Source organism: Myotis lucifugus, unplaced genomic scaffold (genome assembly GCF_000147115.1).
Source record: "Myotis lucifugus unplaced genomic scaffold, Myoluc2.0 scaffold_214, whole genome shotgun sequence".
NCBI lineage: Eukaryota > Metazoa > Chordata > Mammalia > Chiroptera > Vespertilionidae > Myotis > Myotis lucifugus.
The window spans coordinates 602926-620768 of record NW_005871262.1 but is presented as its reverse complement, the minus strand read 5'-3'; the positions used below and the strand labels follow the sequence as shown (position 1 = coordinate 620768).

Here is a 17843-nt window from a genome sequence, read left to right as displayed (position 1 = left end):
CAGACTTATTATATGAGGGAGGGAAGTGTCCCATTTGTGTAAGGCATTCCTAGCCAAATATTCTGATAGCTGGAGTTGGACATATCCTAATAAAGCTTGTGGTATCTTTATTTTTCTTTTTGTTCAAAAGTCATTTGCGTAGTTGCTTTGCCACTACTCATCTTGCTCATGCTTAAAAAGAGTGGTTCTGCCCTGACCAGTTTGGCTCAGTGGATAGAGCATTGGCCTGCGTACTGAAGGGTCCCAGGTTCGATTCCAGTCAAGGGCATGTACCTTGGTTGTGGGCACATCCCCAGTAGGGGGTGTGCAGGAGGCAGCTGATCGATGTTTCTCTCTCATAGATGTTTCTAACTCTCTATCACTCTCCCTTCCTCTCTGTAAAAAAACAATAAAATATATATTTTTTAAAAGAGTGGTTCTAGCCAGACATTCTACTTCCTGTGACCTGATATCACTAAATTGGACTTGACCTCTTCCTCATTTATATTTGAATCCTGAGTATCCTCCCCTTTGAATTATAATTTAAAAGCTAAGGATTGTAGTCAATCAATATTTCTGTGGAGATTTTATTTTAAGTTCAACGGGAAGTCATTTGAGGGCTTCAAGATAAAAGAAGTATGATCAGATTTACACATTTCAAGATTTCCTCTGTTTGCTTTCAGCTGGGAGCAAGCATAGAAGCTGGTGAAGCAGTCCCAAGAACTAACAAAAACATCATGAATTTTAAAACATGGGGACAACAGTAGAGGTGATGAAGGTGTTTGAAAGCAGAGCCAACAGGTCCTGCTTGCGGATTGGACATGAAATGTATGGTAAAGCAAGAAAGCAAGGACAAGACTTTGGTTTGGAACCTGAACACCTACATGAGTGGAGATTACATTTACTGCACATGAACCTTGAGGAAGAAGGAATGTTGGACATGGGATGGGTGGAGTGGGAAAGCGAGAGTTTTCTTAATCACAAATGAGAGAGAAGCATCACATGAAGGACTCAGTATAGAGAATTCTCTTCTTTGAATTAAGCTTTCTCATAATCTGGATTTTTCATCTCGTGATTTTGCATGTTGAGGAGACACTGCAGTTGCCTACACATTGGGCATCCTCCCAACTCATTTTTCTTATTAGCGGAACCCAAACTTTATTTGAGTTGCAAGAGGCATTGGTCTCTGCAGAAATTGGTAGGAGGTATCTTCATTTTTCTTTTTGTTCAAAAATCATTTGCATAGTTGTTTTGCCACTGCTCATCTTACTCATGCTTAAAAAGAGTGGTTCTGCCACTCTTTTTAACAAGAAGGATCAGGTTTCATTTTTTTACTTTGTGTCAAGGAGTGGTATTAGGTACAAATGTGTTCATTAAATATTAACCCTCCTCTTGTGAGGTTGCTATCTCACACTACTCTCAACTCATAGACAAGGAAGTCAGTGTTCAAAGAAGTTAAGAAAGCAGACCTTTGTTACATAGCCTGGAAATGCAAGTCTGTCTCATCTCACTTCAGAGTCTGCATTACTCTAGCACTTATCACTCACTACTCCTAAGACCCTACCAAGTCAATAGGAATGCTTCAGTTAAGTTACCTGAACCAGAGTTTAATGACCCCATCTACATGACCACTTGAGATGTCCCCAGTCCAGTAGCAAAAATATCCCTGCTGGGTACTTGCTGTCCCTTTCTCCGGGACAAGTCTCTTTGGGAGTAGCATTGGGCAATGACATTCTCCCCTTTATTAAAAGGACTTGTAAGGCTCACCCCCCACTCCTTCTGCTCTCAGTCCCCTACCCACAATAGTCCAGAGCATGGACACAAATATAGAAAGAGAGCATTGGTTTTCAGAGATTGGCTCTAGAAAAAAGACCATTGAAAAGGCACAATAGAAAAACAGGCCTTAAAATTTGATGTAAAATGTTCATTCCTATGAATGGGAGAGAAGTTGCCCTCTACTAAGGGCAAAAAGCACCAATCAGCTCAAAGAAAGCCTGTAGGTATGGACTTTTAACCAACCCTAAGCACTCTGAAATGCCTTTGTTTGAATGTGTCTTCTTGTTATAGTAATGAGAAAGTCTTAATGACTCATTTAATGAAAATTTTAATGGTAAAATTAAATTTTGAATAAACACTATGAAAAATCAAATATTAGAAATCCATTTCTTAACAGCTTGCAGTAGTGACTTTTTCCATATACTACGTGAGCCTAAGTAAGATCATTTCAGATTATTTGTACAGTGCTGAACTATTTCAATCCAATTATGGTAAAATTGTGTTTTTATTAAGACTTCTTCCTAATGAAAGAATGTTAATAAATTTATTTTTATTGACATTTTCCTAATAATCTGGCTTAGAAAATGCGTTTACATTGGACCAGGTAGTTGTTTCTAGACATGGTGATGCCCAAGTGGGAACAAACACCACCTTCCATTCTTGATGGGGCTGCTATAAGGTTGAAAAGAGACACTACTGCAGATAAAGCACTTAGCTAAGAGCCTGATGCACATCAAGCACTTTAAAAAGTGCTTATTATTTGTGTGATTATCAACCTTCATCTATAATGATGTCATCTCTGGCAACAAATATGTAGGTAAAGAGGGGCAGTTGTTGGCCTCTAAATTCTGCAGCTATTTCTTGGTCACAGTTCAACATCTGATAGCCACTGACCAACACAGATACTGAAAGCAACTTCCAGATGCCACCTTCCATGTGGGCTCTGTTACTGGAGCATGTCTTAGTCAAGCCATCGAAATTCTCAATGATTGGTGAGGAGAGAGTGAGGGGTAGAAAATGCTCAGATATTATCAAGACAAAAGTCAATAACACCAAGGTGGTGAAGTTTAGGTTCGCAACTGTTGGGCATGTAGGAAAACTCTAAGAAATTACTTTTAAGGCCTGGGTACCAGTGGTGCTTCCTCCACATAGAGGGTTCCCAGGGCACATTGATTATGCACTGATTAATCCAATTATTAATTTCACAGATAGATGTTAAATATTTCCCCCTGTGGCAGGAGCCATCCAAGGTTCTGGAGATACTGCAAAGAAAAACAAGACCTCTGCACCCAGCTTCTTACCCTCTTCAGAGAAAGCAGACAGCAAACAAGTCAACAAGTAATCAAACCAGAGAGCTTCAGATGTGATTATACTTATGAAGAAAACAAAAGGGAAAGTGTGATATGCAATGAGTAGCAGAGCAGGAACACAGTAGGCTGTGTCAGTGGTGGTGAGAAGGGGGCATTTGAGCTGGGAGCCAGAGCCCAAACAAGTCAGGATTACTTACTGTTATAGAGTTCTAGCTCAATATCTCCCAAGTTACTTCTCTCCAATCCTGAGGATAAGAGCTGGGTGACACCAATGAGGAAAGAATGGAAGTCATCTTTCAGTACAGGCTGACATTATCAGACAAAGCCCAGACAGAAAGAAGATACAGGAATGAGACACTTTGGGTGGAAAGTGGCCTTGAAAGACCCCAGGGAAGTTGTAAGCAATTGGAAAAATAAGGAGATTATTAGGAAATTCATCTGTGTTTAAATAGTTTTCTGATGTGGTGGTGGAGTAGTAGAAGTTACACTCACCTCCTTCCATGACAAAATTGTAATTATTGTAATTAAATTATAGAACAGTCAACCTGAATAGCCAACTGAAGACTAAGTGAACACAAGTCTTATAACTGAGGATATGCAGAAGAAGCCACACGATATTGGTAAAAAGGGCAAACACACGTAAAGGGCTTCCCCACACCCATGTGTGCTGGCTGAGAATGTGGAGGGACATCTTAGCTACAAAGATCTACCGTGAGAAGCGAGGGATTTTTTGCTGGGCTCCCAAGTTTGAAACAGCAGTGCTGTGCACAGGGGCTCACATAACATCCAGTTGTCAAAGTCAGAGAGATTTTGTCCCCCAGTGTAAGACAAGAGACTGCTAGAAACCCAGGTGCCTTCTTAAAGGGCCAGGGCACAAAATCTCATTTGTAGGCATTCACGCTGAGCTCCAGTGTGTGGGCCAGCAGCTAAGATCAGACAGGAGTCCTAGGGTGAGAAATTGGGGTATGTGACTTTGGGGAGAGAGTTGGAGGGCCAGCCGCCATTGTCCCTGTGCTAAGTCCCTTTCCCACACTGCCCACAAATTATATCTTTCCTAGCAATAGAGTCAGAGTAGGGGAGTATAGCATCCTATTGAAATCAATGTGTAGATCATCCAGACAGAAAATCATCAAGGAAAAAGAAGCCTTGAGTTACACACTAGACCAGATACATATAATTGATATTTCAGAGCATTTACCCCAAAGCAGCAGAATGTACATTTTTTTCAAGTGCACAAGGAGTATTTTTAAGGATAGATGACATGTTAGGCCACAAAACAAGTTTCAATAAATTTAAGAAGCTTGAAAGCATATCAACCTTCTTCTTTGACCATATTGGTATAAAACTAGAAATCAATTATGGAAAAAAACTGAAAACACACAGACATGGAAAATAAGTAACATGTCACTAAACAATGAATTGGTTAACAGTGAGATCAAGAAAGAAATAAAAAATACATTGAATCAAATGGAAATAAAGATACATCAACACAAATTTGTGGGCCACAGAAAAAGCAGTCCTAAGAGGGAAATTCATACCATTGCAGGCCTACCTCAACAAAGAAGAAAAATCTCAAATAAACAATTAACCGTATACCTAAAGGAACTATAATAAGAACAACAAAGTCCAAAATGAGTAGAAGGAAAGAAATAATAAAGATCAGAATGAATATAAACAAAATAGAGTGTATAGAAAATACAAAATGTCAATGAAACCAAGTGCTAGTTCTTTGAAAAAATTTTAAGAATTTTGATAAAACATTAATCAGACTCATCAAGAAAAAAGAGAAGAAAAACAAATAAAATTAAAAACAAAAGAGAAGTAACAACTGATACCCCAGAGATACAAGGATTATAAGAAAATATTATAAACAATCATATGCCAACAAATTGGACAGTCTGGAAGAAATAGATAAGTTCCTAGAAACAACAATTTTCTGAGACTAAATCAAGAAGAAACAGAAAATTTGAACAGATCAATTACAATGAATGAAGTCAAAACAGTAATAAAAAAGAAAACTACCAACAAATAAAAGTCTTAGAATGGATTACTTCAGATGTGAATTTTATCAAACATTCAGAGAAGAAAAAATACCAATCATTCTCAAACTATTCTAAAACTTCAAGAGGACAGAAGACTCCCAAGCTCAATTTATGAGGCCAGCATTATCCTGATTCCCAATTAAAAACACTACAAAGAAAGAAAATTATAGACCAATATCTTTGATGAGCATAAATTCAATAATTCTCAACAAAATATTAGCAAACTAAATTTAGCAATACATTAAAAATATCATATACTATGATCAAGTAGGATTTATTCCTGTGAAGTGGAAATTATCACAAATCAATTCCATGATACACCACATAAACAAAATGAAGGGTAAAAATCATATGATTATATCAATAGTTGCAGAAATAGTATTTGACAAAATCCAACACCCATTTATGATAAAAATGCTCAGCAAGGAGGAAATGGAGGAAACATACCACAACATCATAAAAGCCATATATGACAAACCCACAGTTAACATCATACTCAATGGGGAAAAACTAAAAGTGTTTCTCTTAAGACCAGGAACAAGACAGGAATGCCAATCTTCACCACCCTCAGTCAACATAGTATTCAAAGTTCTAGCTTCAGCAATCAGACAGTAAGAAGAAATAAAAAACATCCAAATTGAAAAGAAAGAAAAACTGTCATTATTTGCAGGTGTCATGATACTATATAGAGAGAACCCTAAAGATTCTATCAAAAAAGGACTAGAACTAATAAATGAATTTAGTAAAGTAGCAAGACATAAAATCAATATTCATAAATGTGTTATACTTTATACACCAGTGATGAATTATCAGAAAAAGAAAATAAGAGAATAATCCCATTTACAATGGGATAAAAAATACCTAGAAATAAAACTAATCAAGGAGGTAAAAAACCTGGACTCATAAAATTATAGGACAATGGAGAAAGGAATTGAAAAAGATACAAATAAATGGAAGCATATAGCATGCTTGTGGATTGAAAGAATTAACATTGTTAAAATCTCCATACTACCTCAAACAATTTAATATTTTCAGTGCAATTCTTATCAAAAAACCAATGACATTTTTCACAGAACTTGAACAAATAATCCAAATTTTTATATGGCACCACAAAAGACCCTGTATAGCCACAGCAATCTTGAGAAAGAAGAACAAAGTTGAAGGAATCATGCTGATAGCAAACAATACTACAAGGTTATAATAATCAAAACAGCATGGTACTGGCATAAAAAGAGACACATAGATCAATGTAACAAAATAAACCTATGCCTACAAGGTCAATTAATATTTGACAAAGGATACAAGAACTTACAATGGGGTAAAGACATTCTACTCAATAAATGATATTGGAAAAATTGGACAGATACATGGAAAAAAATGAAACTAGACCACCTTCTTACACCATTTACATGAAAAAAGTCAAAATGAATTAAAGACTTAAACATGGGATTCAAAACCACAAAACTCCTAGAAGAAATTATAGGCAGTAAGCACTCTAACATTTCTTTTAGCAATCAGTTTTTTTTTTCTGACAAATCTCCTTGAGCAAGGAAAACAAGCAAGCGAACAAACAAAAAACAAAAGAGACTACATCGAACTAAAATGTTTTGCACAACAAAGTAAAACATTAACAAAGCTAAAAGACAACCACTGAATGGGGGAAGATATTTGTCAGTGATACATTGGATAAGGGGTTAATATTCAAAATTTATAAAGAACTAATACAACTCAACGCATGCGCGTACACACACACACACACACACACAACACAATCCAATTAAAAAGTGGGCAGAGGACCTGAATAGACACTTCTCTAAAGAGAACATACAGATGTTCAATAGACATACGCAAAGGTGCTCAATGTCACTAATCGTCAAGAAATGCAAATTAAAACCCCAATGAGATATCGCTTCATACCTGTCAGAATGGCTATAATTAATGAATAAACAAACAACAAATGTTGGAGAGAAAGTGGAGAAAAGAGAACCCTTGTGTACTGTTGGTATGAATGCACGTTGCACCAGCCACTATGGTAGACATTATGGATGTTCCTCAAAAATTAAAAATAGTACTGCCTTATGACCTAGTGATTCCACTTCTGGGTATATATCCAAAGAAATCCAAAACACTAATTTGAAAGCATATATGCACCTCATGTTCATTGCAGCATTATTTATAATAGCCAAAATATGGAAGTAATCCAAGTGTCCATTAACAAATAACAGAATAAACAAGCTGAGGTAAATATATACAATGAGATATTACTCAGCTGTAAAAAAATGAAATCTTACTATTTGCAACAGCATGAATGGGCCTAGATGGTATCATGCCAAGTGGAATAAGTCAGACAGAGGAAGACAAATACTATATGATTTTGGTAATTACAACATAATCATGGGGATGTTAAAGTACAGTATAGGGAAAATGGTCAATAATCCTATATAATAAAAGCCTAATATGCAAATTGTCCCCTCGGGCAGTCGTTCGACCAGGAGATTGGGAGTTTGACCACTTACTATAATGTGCGCTGACCACCAGGGGATGGCACGGAACATGGCGGGCGTCAGTGACACGGCGTTGGCAGCGGGCGACAGTGGAGGCGCTGCCAGCCCCAATGGACTCTGATGAGAGCAGGATGGTGGAGCAGGTGAGCAGGTGGCGCCAGCAAAGGCAGGTGCAAGCAGGGGCCCAGTCATCCCACCAATGGCCCTGCAGATGGCAACCAGTGGCAGCGGCAGAGGCAGGGCCCACCGCCCAGCTCCCAGGGCGGGATGGTGGAGCAGGTGAGGGGGTGGTGCCAGGCCAAGGTGGGGTGCCAGGTGGGGCTGCAGGGCTGTGAAGCTGAGGGTGCAAGCTGGAGCCGGATCTCCACAGGCCACCCCGAGGGACCCCACCCATGCACAAATTCATGCACTGAGCCTCTAGTATTGTAATAACTATGTATGGTGCCAGGTTAGTATTTAAAATGTGTGTGTGGGGGGGGCACTCTGTAAAGTATATGATTGTCTAATCACTATGCTGTACACCTGAAACTAATATAAAATAATGTTGAATGTCAACTGTAATTGAGAACTTAAATTTAAAAAAAAAAAGATATCACTGATGGAGTTCCTTTTAGGCTACCCCAATGTCAATCATACAAGTTCATGACTATTCTGGCTCTAAGATGGTCCTCAATAACCCCACCTCCTAGTATTTGTGCTTTTGTATATTCATCTCCCCAAGAGTTTGTGCAGGATCTGTGACTTGCTTCTAACCAATAAATGAGGGATGAGCTGTTGCTGCCGTGACTATGTTACAAGAGTTGCAGACACTCTCCTCACTGGTTTTGGTGAAGTAAGGGACTTGAGAGAGTCATCAGCCAACAGCCAGGAGAAATAGTCCAATTCAACAGGTGGCAAGGAATCAAATCCTGCCACCATTAACACCTTAGAGGGGGAGCTGCCCTGGTTGAGCCTTGAGATAAAATCACAGCCCCCAACCAACACCTTGAATTTAGCCTTGTGAGATACCCTAAAGTATCTGGTAAGTTGTGCTTGGACTCCTGTCCATGGAAACTGTGAGGTAATAAATGTATTTTGTGTTAAACCACCAAGTTTGTGATAATTTATTATGCAGAAATATAAAACTCATACAGTGACATTAAGGAAGGCTGACAGGACTGCTAAAGTGTTGAGAGAACCCAGAAAAACACGGCGTGGGAATGAAGAAGTCAGGATCACAATCAGCCCCTCGATTCTCCACAGAACACTTAATACCTTTTATGTTTCAGGTGAGGCTTGAGCACAGGAACACTGAGAGTGAAGGCTTGTCCTCTGGGCGTAAGAAACTCAGCCAAAAAGAGGTTGTCAGGGAAACTGAGATGAGTTGGGGGAACATCAATGGTGGTAAACAGGAAGTGGTCTGGATTAATGTAGGAGATGTAGAGTCATGGCCGCAGTAGATATTTTTTGATTATTAAAAATTATACAAGCTTGATTATAATCAATGAATCTATAATAATAAAAGCATAATATGCTAATTAGACCAGACATTCTTCAGGACGACCTTCCAGATGATGCTGGGGCTGCTCCGGTCTCAGGTGCCTGCCGGTGGCTGAAGGGAATCCTGGGTCCCGGGTGCCAGAGGGAAGCTGGTGCCGGCAGCCAGGGGAAGGAAGGCCTACTCTTGCACAAATTTTGTGTATCAGGCCTCTAGTACATACATAATGACTTTTTAAAACCAAAGTAATCCAAAAAGGTATAAAATTCAAAAGGTAAATTCTCCCTCTTCTCCTCTCAGATCCACAGTTCTATATCTAAAAAAGTACCAGTCATTACAATTTCTTATCAGTTCTATTAGAAATTGTTTGCAAATGTACAATGGATTACAGTATACATACTGTTTTGTCCCTTTCTTTTTTTCAAGCCTGTCTCTTGGCTATCTCTTAATGTCTACACATTCACTAGCTTGTCCTTGTACATGGCTGCATAATATTCCTTTGTATAAATATTCCTTTGTTTATATAAGGAGTTCCCTGTTGGTTAGCATAGAAGTTGTTTCCACAATTTGCTATCACAATAAATGCAATAATAAATCTTTGCTCTCCTCTACAGCTGTGGGATACATAACTAGAAGTGTTGTCATGTGGTAGAATATGCTGCCAATCTATCCTCAAAGGTTATACCCATTTTACTCTCACATCCAGTCTTAACAGCCACATTCTAACAGTTTGATCAATGCTACATGTTAAGAAATGTCAAAATCTTTGCCAATTTAATAGTAAAAATGGTATCTAGGTTATTGGGTTTTGTTTTTGTTTTTTGCATATATCTGAATTTTTACAAACTTCTTGCAGGCTGAATCTACTTAAAGGATATAGATAGAGGTTAGACATTAGGGATGAAGGGGAAAAAGAATGAATTGTTGTCATGTAAGAACATTTACTTTGGGTAACGTACCCAACACTCCACAGGTGGTCATGATCTTGGCAGCCGCCCATAAAAGTTTAGAAAGTTCCTTTTTTTCTTCTAAATTGCCATCTAGTTTGCCTAGGGTAAAATCAGGGCATTATAAGAGAATCAATTTGTATTAGGCACAATTAAAACATATATTGAATACTTAATGAACATCAGAAATGACGTGACTGGAATGTCCTTCCACAGGAAGCTTTAGGAAGAAAAGCTTATGTTTCTGGGGTAATGCTTATTGTGGTCATGCTTAGAGGTTAAAAGAGCCCAAATGCTTTCTCTCTACTCTTTAGTTCTTTAAAACTAAAGAAAATTACTTAACCAGCCTACCTTATACAGAAGAAGCCACAGGATACTGGTAAAAATGTGAGCCAAGAGATGTTATTAGGAGAATAAACTTCACAGTTTTATAGGAGAAGAAAAAACTGGAAATGCTTAGTTAACATGGATGAATATTCTGTTTCAACTGCATTCAACACCTTTGAACCACCTATGAGCTCACCAGGCTGCGGGCTCCGTGCAACGGCAAACCCAGCGAAAGTGAAGGGGCTACTGAGGTCGCTCCATCTTGGAAGAGACTTTGCCAAAGACTGGATTATTTTTTAAGTCTATTTTTGTAGTGAAAGGAAGCCACAGGCATCTGAGTACTGGCTCCCCAGCCCGACACCTAATTTCTGCCAGGACATGAAGAGCACCTTCTGAAACGATACCTCTGGAATCTGGGTGGGTTCAAATCAAGATTTGAGCCTTTGGGTGGCTTTTGTGTTTGTTTCCTACCCGGGTCTCCTTCATCCTAGTATTTCTTTCCTCCAAGGGACACTGTGTGCTCACCACACTTACTCCCCATCATCCCAAAACACAAATCCAGGTTCATTTTTTAAAGACTAATGACTGAGGGCTTGTCCTGTATTTTTGTTTTCCCCCAGCTATAGTATACCTATGCCAACAAAAATGAGTGTATTCATTTATTTTTAAAAACCTCCTATAAATCTTCAGTGACTCTTTGAGTATAAAATATTCATACCTTGACTCCAAATTACAGCTGGGAGCCTAACCACTCAACAAGTACTTTTAGTTCAGATTCATTTTAGATTCAAACAAGCAGGGGAAGGAAACACGAGATATACAAAGCATCCTTTGAAGGGAGAAAATCCTGAATGGAGAAATGGGTGGGAAAATACTGCTATTTCAAACCAACCCCAACGCCTCTGCCACAGGTTCAGAGTTATTTAGGGTGGAGGAGCCGGCAGCTTTGGCAACTATGGAAGGTGGCACAGGGCAAGGACAACTGAATGGAGGAGCTTCTCGGGCAATAAATCGATTTACAGAATTAAGGTAAATCAGTTAAATATGACTATGCCCCAGATGCGTATACTTTTATCCAAATTATTCAGAATTTTTGGGAGAGCTACTCTGAGCATTTAGTGCGATCTCTTCCAGACAGCTAGACAGTTGATTTTACTATGGATTTGGATGCTGGGGGCTGTGGGGGTGAGGTGGGGGGGAAATGACCTAGATATTCAAAACCCACTTTTTGATTTCCATAAAGTGCTACCAGGCAGTTCTAGTTGCAAATTATTTTGCAAATGCAAATACCAATCCCAAAAGTTTGGGGACTTTTTCTTTTCAGTAATCCTTATAGTTGTAATCCCGGTGTAGGTATTTTCAGAAGAAAAATGCCTCTTTGCTATGAGCCTCCAGACTTTTTGAATGCAGGCATCTTGCAAATTGGAAATGAGCGTTTTCATTTGATGATGGTTTGAGGGATATTTACCAGCATTTGTGAAGTCTGGTTGGCTGTGAGGTATTTGAAAGGTGCAAACATAGAATTACTATGTTTTTACCAATGAGGTTCTACTTTGCTAACGTTTCAGCTAACCCACTCAAGCCCTTGCTGGGAGACACCACTCCCAAGCTCACACCAGAACGCACTTAGGGATCACGTCACTGGAGGTCCAGAGGGACGGAAGCTTTCCAATTAGTTTAATTCCAAGGTATAGTGGGCCCTGGATTCATCCTGTTTTTCTTGTCTCCTGTGTGTGGTCAGCTTTACACAGACTGCATATACCTCCTAACAATGCTCATGATTGCCAAGTTTTCCCACCACATCCAGGAGCATGGAGATCTCTCTTAAGAAAAGCAAAACACCTTTTCCCCCCAGACATCCCTAGCACATGTTCACCGAGGATAATTTTGAATATAGAACCCTCCCATGGACTCACACTCATGGTCAGGAGGTGAAGTTGAACTAACTCAGACCTGATCCCAAGACACTTGCAACAGCATCCCTCAAATGCAAAGACTACATGGAAAATGTCTGGATACCTAAGATATAGAGTTACCAAGAACTAAGCAGAAAAACACCTGGTGTTGTAGGGCCGGCTGTTCTAGAAAGGAGAGGCAGGCATAGTCACAGAGTGGCCAGGACTCCGAGTAGTCCCAGGGTCCTCTCAGACCTCAGCAGGTTGCCGAGTGGCCAGTTGACTTCTGGGGCTGCTGACAAGGTTATGAGCATTTTCAAAGGAGGGCTTCCTGAAATCTCCCCATTTCCCCTGTTCGCCCCTGTGTCAACGATAGAACTATCCCAGCCACCTTGTCTCTTAGACCAAAGCTGTCCCTAGGAACCAGGGACAGGTTGAAGCTGGCAGGTTATTTTTCATGGGCCCTATCCACATGGCCTTCTCTAGTTCAGCTCACCATATTCCGGCTTCTTCAGACCAGCCAGCGATGGCCTCTGACCCCAGAAAGGGCTAAGGTCATCTTTAAGAGCTCACCTGATGAAGTCAGGCTCAGCTGGAATCATCTTCCTTTGATTAATGCAAACTCCGCTGATTTGGAACCTTAATGATATCTACAAAATCCCTCCCCCTTTGCCAAAGTCTTTTGGCTGAAGCAAATCACAGGTCCCATCCTGGAGGGGACTCTATAGGTCATGAATATCAGCAGGTGGGAGTCTTAGGGGAGGTATTAGAATTCTGCCTCACTCTGGCTGCATTTTTCTCTCTTCTTCCACCCGCTCCCCAAATACAGTGCACCTGCTAAATGTTTCACAGGTACCATCAGCATCATATACCAAATTGGGGATGTGCTGCCCTGTATTCATGAAAATGAGAATCTAGAGGGGAAATGCTTTCTATCCACCTAGATCTATAATCTTGGTGTATTTGCATTCCATCCTGTGGGTTTTTAGAGTGTGCTTGCACACCTATGTTGCAAAGATGGCAAAACCAACTGGAGTTTTTTGGCCATTTCAGCCCTGCTTCAGTTTTAACTGCACACCGAAGTCACTCTTACAGACTTGGGTCAATTGGCATTGCAACAGGAGCCAAATATAGCCCAGTAGGTAACTTTTGAGTGGCTCCAGTTGAATTCACTATACAGCATTAAGGACTGGGGCATTATACAGGATTAATGAAAAACAAGAAATAATGTGAACAAAACTTTTCAAGTGTTTGTACCCTAAGTACAATATAACCAATAGTCAACATAGCCTAGGCCTATGGGTTTCTGATTATGTGAGCCACAACTGAAAAAACAAAAATAATCTTGAAATTCCCAGTGAGTTCTGATGGCCTAAACACCATTGATGTTGGGGTCCAGCCCCAGCAGGTCCAGGGGTTCCCAAAAGTGTGGACGGAGTCGGCGAAGAAGGAATGACATGGAGACAGCATTCAGTTGATCAGCAGCCTAGCCAGGATCTCTAGCCAGGATCTCCAGCCAAGTTCTATGTTTTATTGTCTTGTTACATCTGTATTTATACCAGTCGATTTTAATCCTGTCCATTTCTATTGCAAAGGTTAGGGCGTTTCTTATCTCCATTCCAGGGAGTAAAGATTATGTAGCTTAAGCATGATTGTCACTTCGCAGAATCCTTGTTAGCAGACCTTGTGCTCCCGTGTCTGAGTGTGTGCGTGTGTGTGTGCGTGTGTGTGTGTGTCTTTGTGTGTGTGTGTGTGTGTGTGTGTGTGTGTGTGTGTGGTGGGGGATGTGGGATTGGGAAGTGCGGGCGTGAGGGGTAGGTGGATGTGTGTGGTGCGGGAGTGTGTGTGCGTACGTACATCCGCAGTCACGCACAGACACTCTGCTTTGAATGGTCCGTCGGTATCCAGGAGCACCTTTCAGCCCCTGCCTTATGGCAGACAGAACCCTGCTTGTCCTTCCCAGAACTGGGGAAGTCCAACCACCTGGCTCTGCCTTCCCCCAGAGGGAGGGTTGCATTGGCGCTTCTCGACCAGCCCAGGGCAGGACGGGCTCTTCAGCCCGGGAACCAGTCAACCCAATCTCTGTTATCCACAGCCAAAGAATATGTCGGGGCCGGGCCATCTGTTTGACCGCCCCGCCTCCCTCCCCCACCCCCACCGCTCTCCCTCTCTGGATGGACGACCAGGCCCACGCCCAGAGTCCAAGTCGGGGCCTGGCCATCTGGGCTTGCCAAAGCGTCAGTGCGTTGAAAAGCGGGATCACCGTGTTTTCTAAGGAGTCCTTTCTTTTGTTGTTGTTGTGGGTAATTTTTAAAATTTTTTTATTTCTTTAATTTTTTTAAGGGGGGTTTTTGTGGTTTTATTTTTGTGTGGTGTGTTTTTTTGTTTTTTGTTTTGTTTGTTTGTGTGTGTGTATGTTTTGGCCCCAGGGAGGCATCTCATCACTGAACTTGTAGGTTCTCTTGATTTTCCAGAAGGTTGTAACAACTTTGTGTTTAGAAGGCCTTTGCTTCCTTCCTCCTTCGATGTTCCTTATGTTTACTTCCTTTTCCATCTCCTGCAGCACTGTTGCTCTCCTTCTCTTTTGACTTTGTGCTATCCTTCCGATTGTGGCTGTCTCTTTGTGAGAGCTTTCCTGGAGAGTTGCTACCACCAATGTTTTGACTTCTTCGACTTTGTCCACCCGAGCGAACTTCTCTGCGGCCCCTTGTAAGGGAACAATTCCTGATATGAAGTGGTAAATAGCTCTCTGGAGGAAAGTTCTCTCCATTTGCTGACTCTCGAGGCTGTGCTCCAGCAGCATAACCTCTGTAGAACTTGTCATACCACTCCCTGTGTTTTCTCTCCCACTCTCGGTAATGCTCGTTTTCATATGGGTCTCTAAAGTCAACACTCCTCCCATAATAAGCTTTTCTGTCATACTGTGGTGGAACTTCACTGTATCTATTAAAATGTGCACGTCCTGTTTCCCCTTGTACAGTCCGTTTATTTGGAGACTGTCCCCTCAATGCTTGAGGGGACCTTGATCGCAAAGGACATCGCCAATATAGTGGTGACCTTGACCTAGACCGACGATATCCATGAGGTCTAGACCTTGGGCGGGAATTTCGACTCTTGCCTCTGCCCCTTCTGGGGTCTGGAAGTGATCGCAAATAGGAACGAGAGTGTGAGCGGCTAGGTGATCGAGAATAAGAAGGTGACGACGTTGAACCAGATCTTGATTTAGAGTAAGTAGAGGGACTTCTGGAGTATGAGGAAACACCATAGGGATATTTAGACTCTCCTTTTAGCCATCGCAGCTCTCGGTAGAATTCTTCCCCGGGCCCAAGTGGCGCTTGTGTCGTTGGGATGGTATTTGAAAGAGCAGTCTGCACTCCTGATGATACCCAAGGCGTTGACAAATTGGCTGGCACTGGAGGGAACCCGGGGGGAGGGACGCTATACCCAGCAGGTGGTGACTGTCCAGGCAAAGATGGGGTTCCAAGCACAGGCACAGGGTAACCTTTCTCCTCCACAAGGGCAGTCATTGCTATGGAAGAGGTTCCCTGTGAATGTTCTGAGGCAAGGGCTGCGGCTGACACTATTTCATGTTCAGAATCCCAGAGAGGCCCATCTGACTTTTCCCAGTGGACTGATGTGGAGACTGTTGCAGTTATATCCGGTACAGGCACTGGGGCGGATGAATTTCTGGGCACAGCAGGGGCTAAGGAAGACTGATGAGAAGTTACGGAAGATATAGAGGGAGCCGTGTGGCCTGAGGAAGACGTCACTGGAATCCTCGGAGGATCTTGTTGTCTTGGTATTGGAGATCTCATCAGAGGCTGTAGATTCCGCTGAAGGAGAGGTCTCAGAGGCGGTATCGGGGGTGGTGGTGGGGGTAACTGGTTCCGCAGTCTTTTTGCGTAACCACCAGTTCCATTTTTGAAGTTATTAACAGCCTGTCGCAAGAATTGATTGGCAATTAAATCATCGGGAGAGACATCATGTTGATGACACGTGGGGCACGTATGGTCCTCTGATTCCAAGAGCGCTGTTCTTATACACTCATCACAATAGCTGTTTGCACAGCAGGGAATGACAGCGGCATCAGTCACGATGTCTTTGCAGATGGGGCACAGCAACTCGTCTGGGATAGGGTCGTCCTTTTCAGAAGACGAAGAGGGCTCCTCTGGTAAGAAAGGTGGCCTTTCTTTCTTCCCAATTGCGTATGCTTCTGCCTCTATAGTCGGTATTGCGTATGTTCCAGTGCCGGTGAGCTTTGCACCTTTCACGTTAGGATCTTTCACTTCCATCATGAAACTTCTGGGGATTCCAGTGCTCCTTTTAATCCTCGGACGAGGTTGGAAGCATTCATCCCCATTTGTGGGGCAGTTCTTAAGATAATGGCCGGGTCTACCACAGCGGAAACAGGTATAAGATGGAGGTGGTGGACCTAGAGGCTTCTTCATGTAATTGACGGGGCCGTATGCACGGACAGATTGCAACATCATGGCTTTAATTTTATCTTCTTCAGAAGCATTGGCTTCAGCCAGATTGGCAGTCTTTGTGAGCTGGGCCAGAGACAGAGATGCAGAAGAGTCATCAGTGCCCGTTGAAGTGCCCATCACTGGTTCAGTTCGACCTGTAGCGTCCGCCTTGCTTGTAGATTTCACAGCTCCAATAGGAATTCTTCTAACAATGACAGATACGTTCTTAGGAATCAGAGCATTGTCATCGGTGTATTCTTCCTCGGTCTGCGCGTTGGTGATCTGCAGGTCACACTTGGCAGCTTTCAGCTTCTCTCTCCCCATAATCTGCTTCTTTAGGTCGCCGAGGGAGATGTGCCGCCCATCAAAGGTGGCGATGGCATAGTTGAGTTTGGAAGCGAATTTATAATGCACACAGGCCATGGTGCCCAAGGACTCCTAAGGAAGGTCGGGCGTGGAGACGTGGACACGCTCAAGATATGTCTAGTTGTCAACTTAAGAGCAGAATATGTCCGTACACAGAACACCCGCAAGACACCGAAGGACCGCAGGCCTCGGGTTCAACAGCGCGGAATCACTTCAGGGGCAGGAGGGCGGACCAGGGCGGGAGGGCCAGGGGCTCCGCCAAGGGGCACTGTGTCACCACCAGGCCGGCAGCGGGCCTCCACCGGGCTCCGGGCACGGCCTCGCCACCCAGGCCCCTTGCTGGGGTCCAACCCCAGCAGGTCCAGGGGTCCCCAAAGGTGTGGACGGAGTCGGCGAAGAAGGAATGACACGGAGACAGCCTTCAGTTGATCAGCAGCCTAGTCAGGACCTCTAAGCCTTCAGTTGATCAGCAGCCTAGTCAGGACCTTTAGCCAGGATCTCCAGCCAAAGTTCTGGTCAGGTTCTCGTTAGGATCTGATGTTTATTGTCTTGTTACATCTGTATTTATTCCAGTCGATTTTAATCCTGTCAACTTCTATTGCAAAGGTTAGGGCGTTTCTTATCTCCATTCCAGGGAGTAAAGATTATGTAGCTTAAGCATGATGGTTTGTAGTTAAAGTGATTAACTACCCGCCTGGCACTCAGTTAAGGGGTTGTATCCCCTCCCTAACCTCTGGGAAAAATCCCCACCTGG

At 42.2% G+C, this 17843-nt stretch overlaps 1 pseudogene; it reads right to left on the bottom strand.

Annotated features, from left to right (window-relative positions):
* Positions 1-17146, bottom strand: part of LOC102436911 — a 77236-nt pseudogene extending 60090 nt beyond the window's left edge.
* Between the last annotated feature and the right edge of the window lie 697 nt (positions 17147-17843).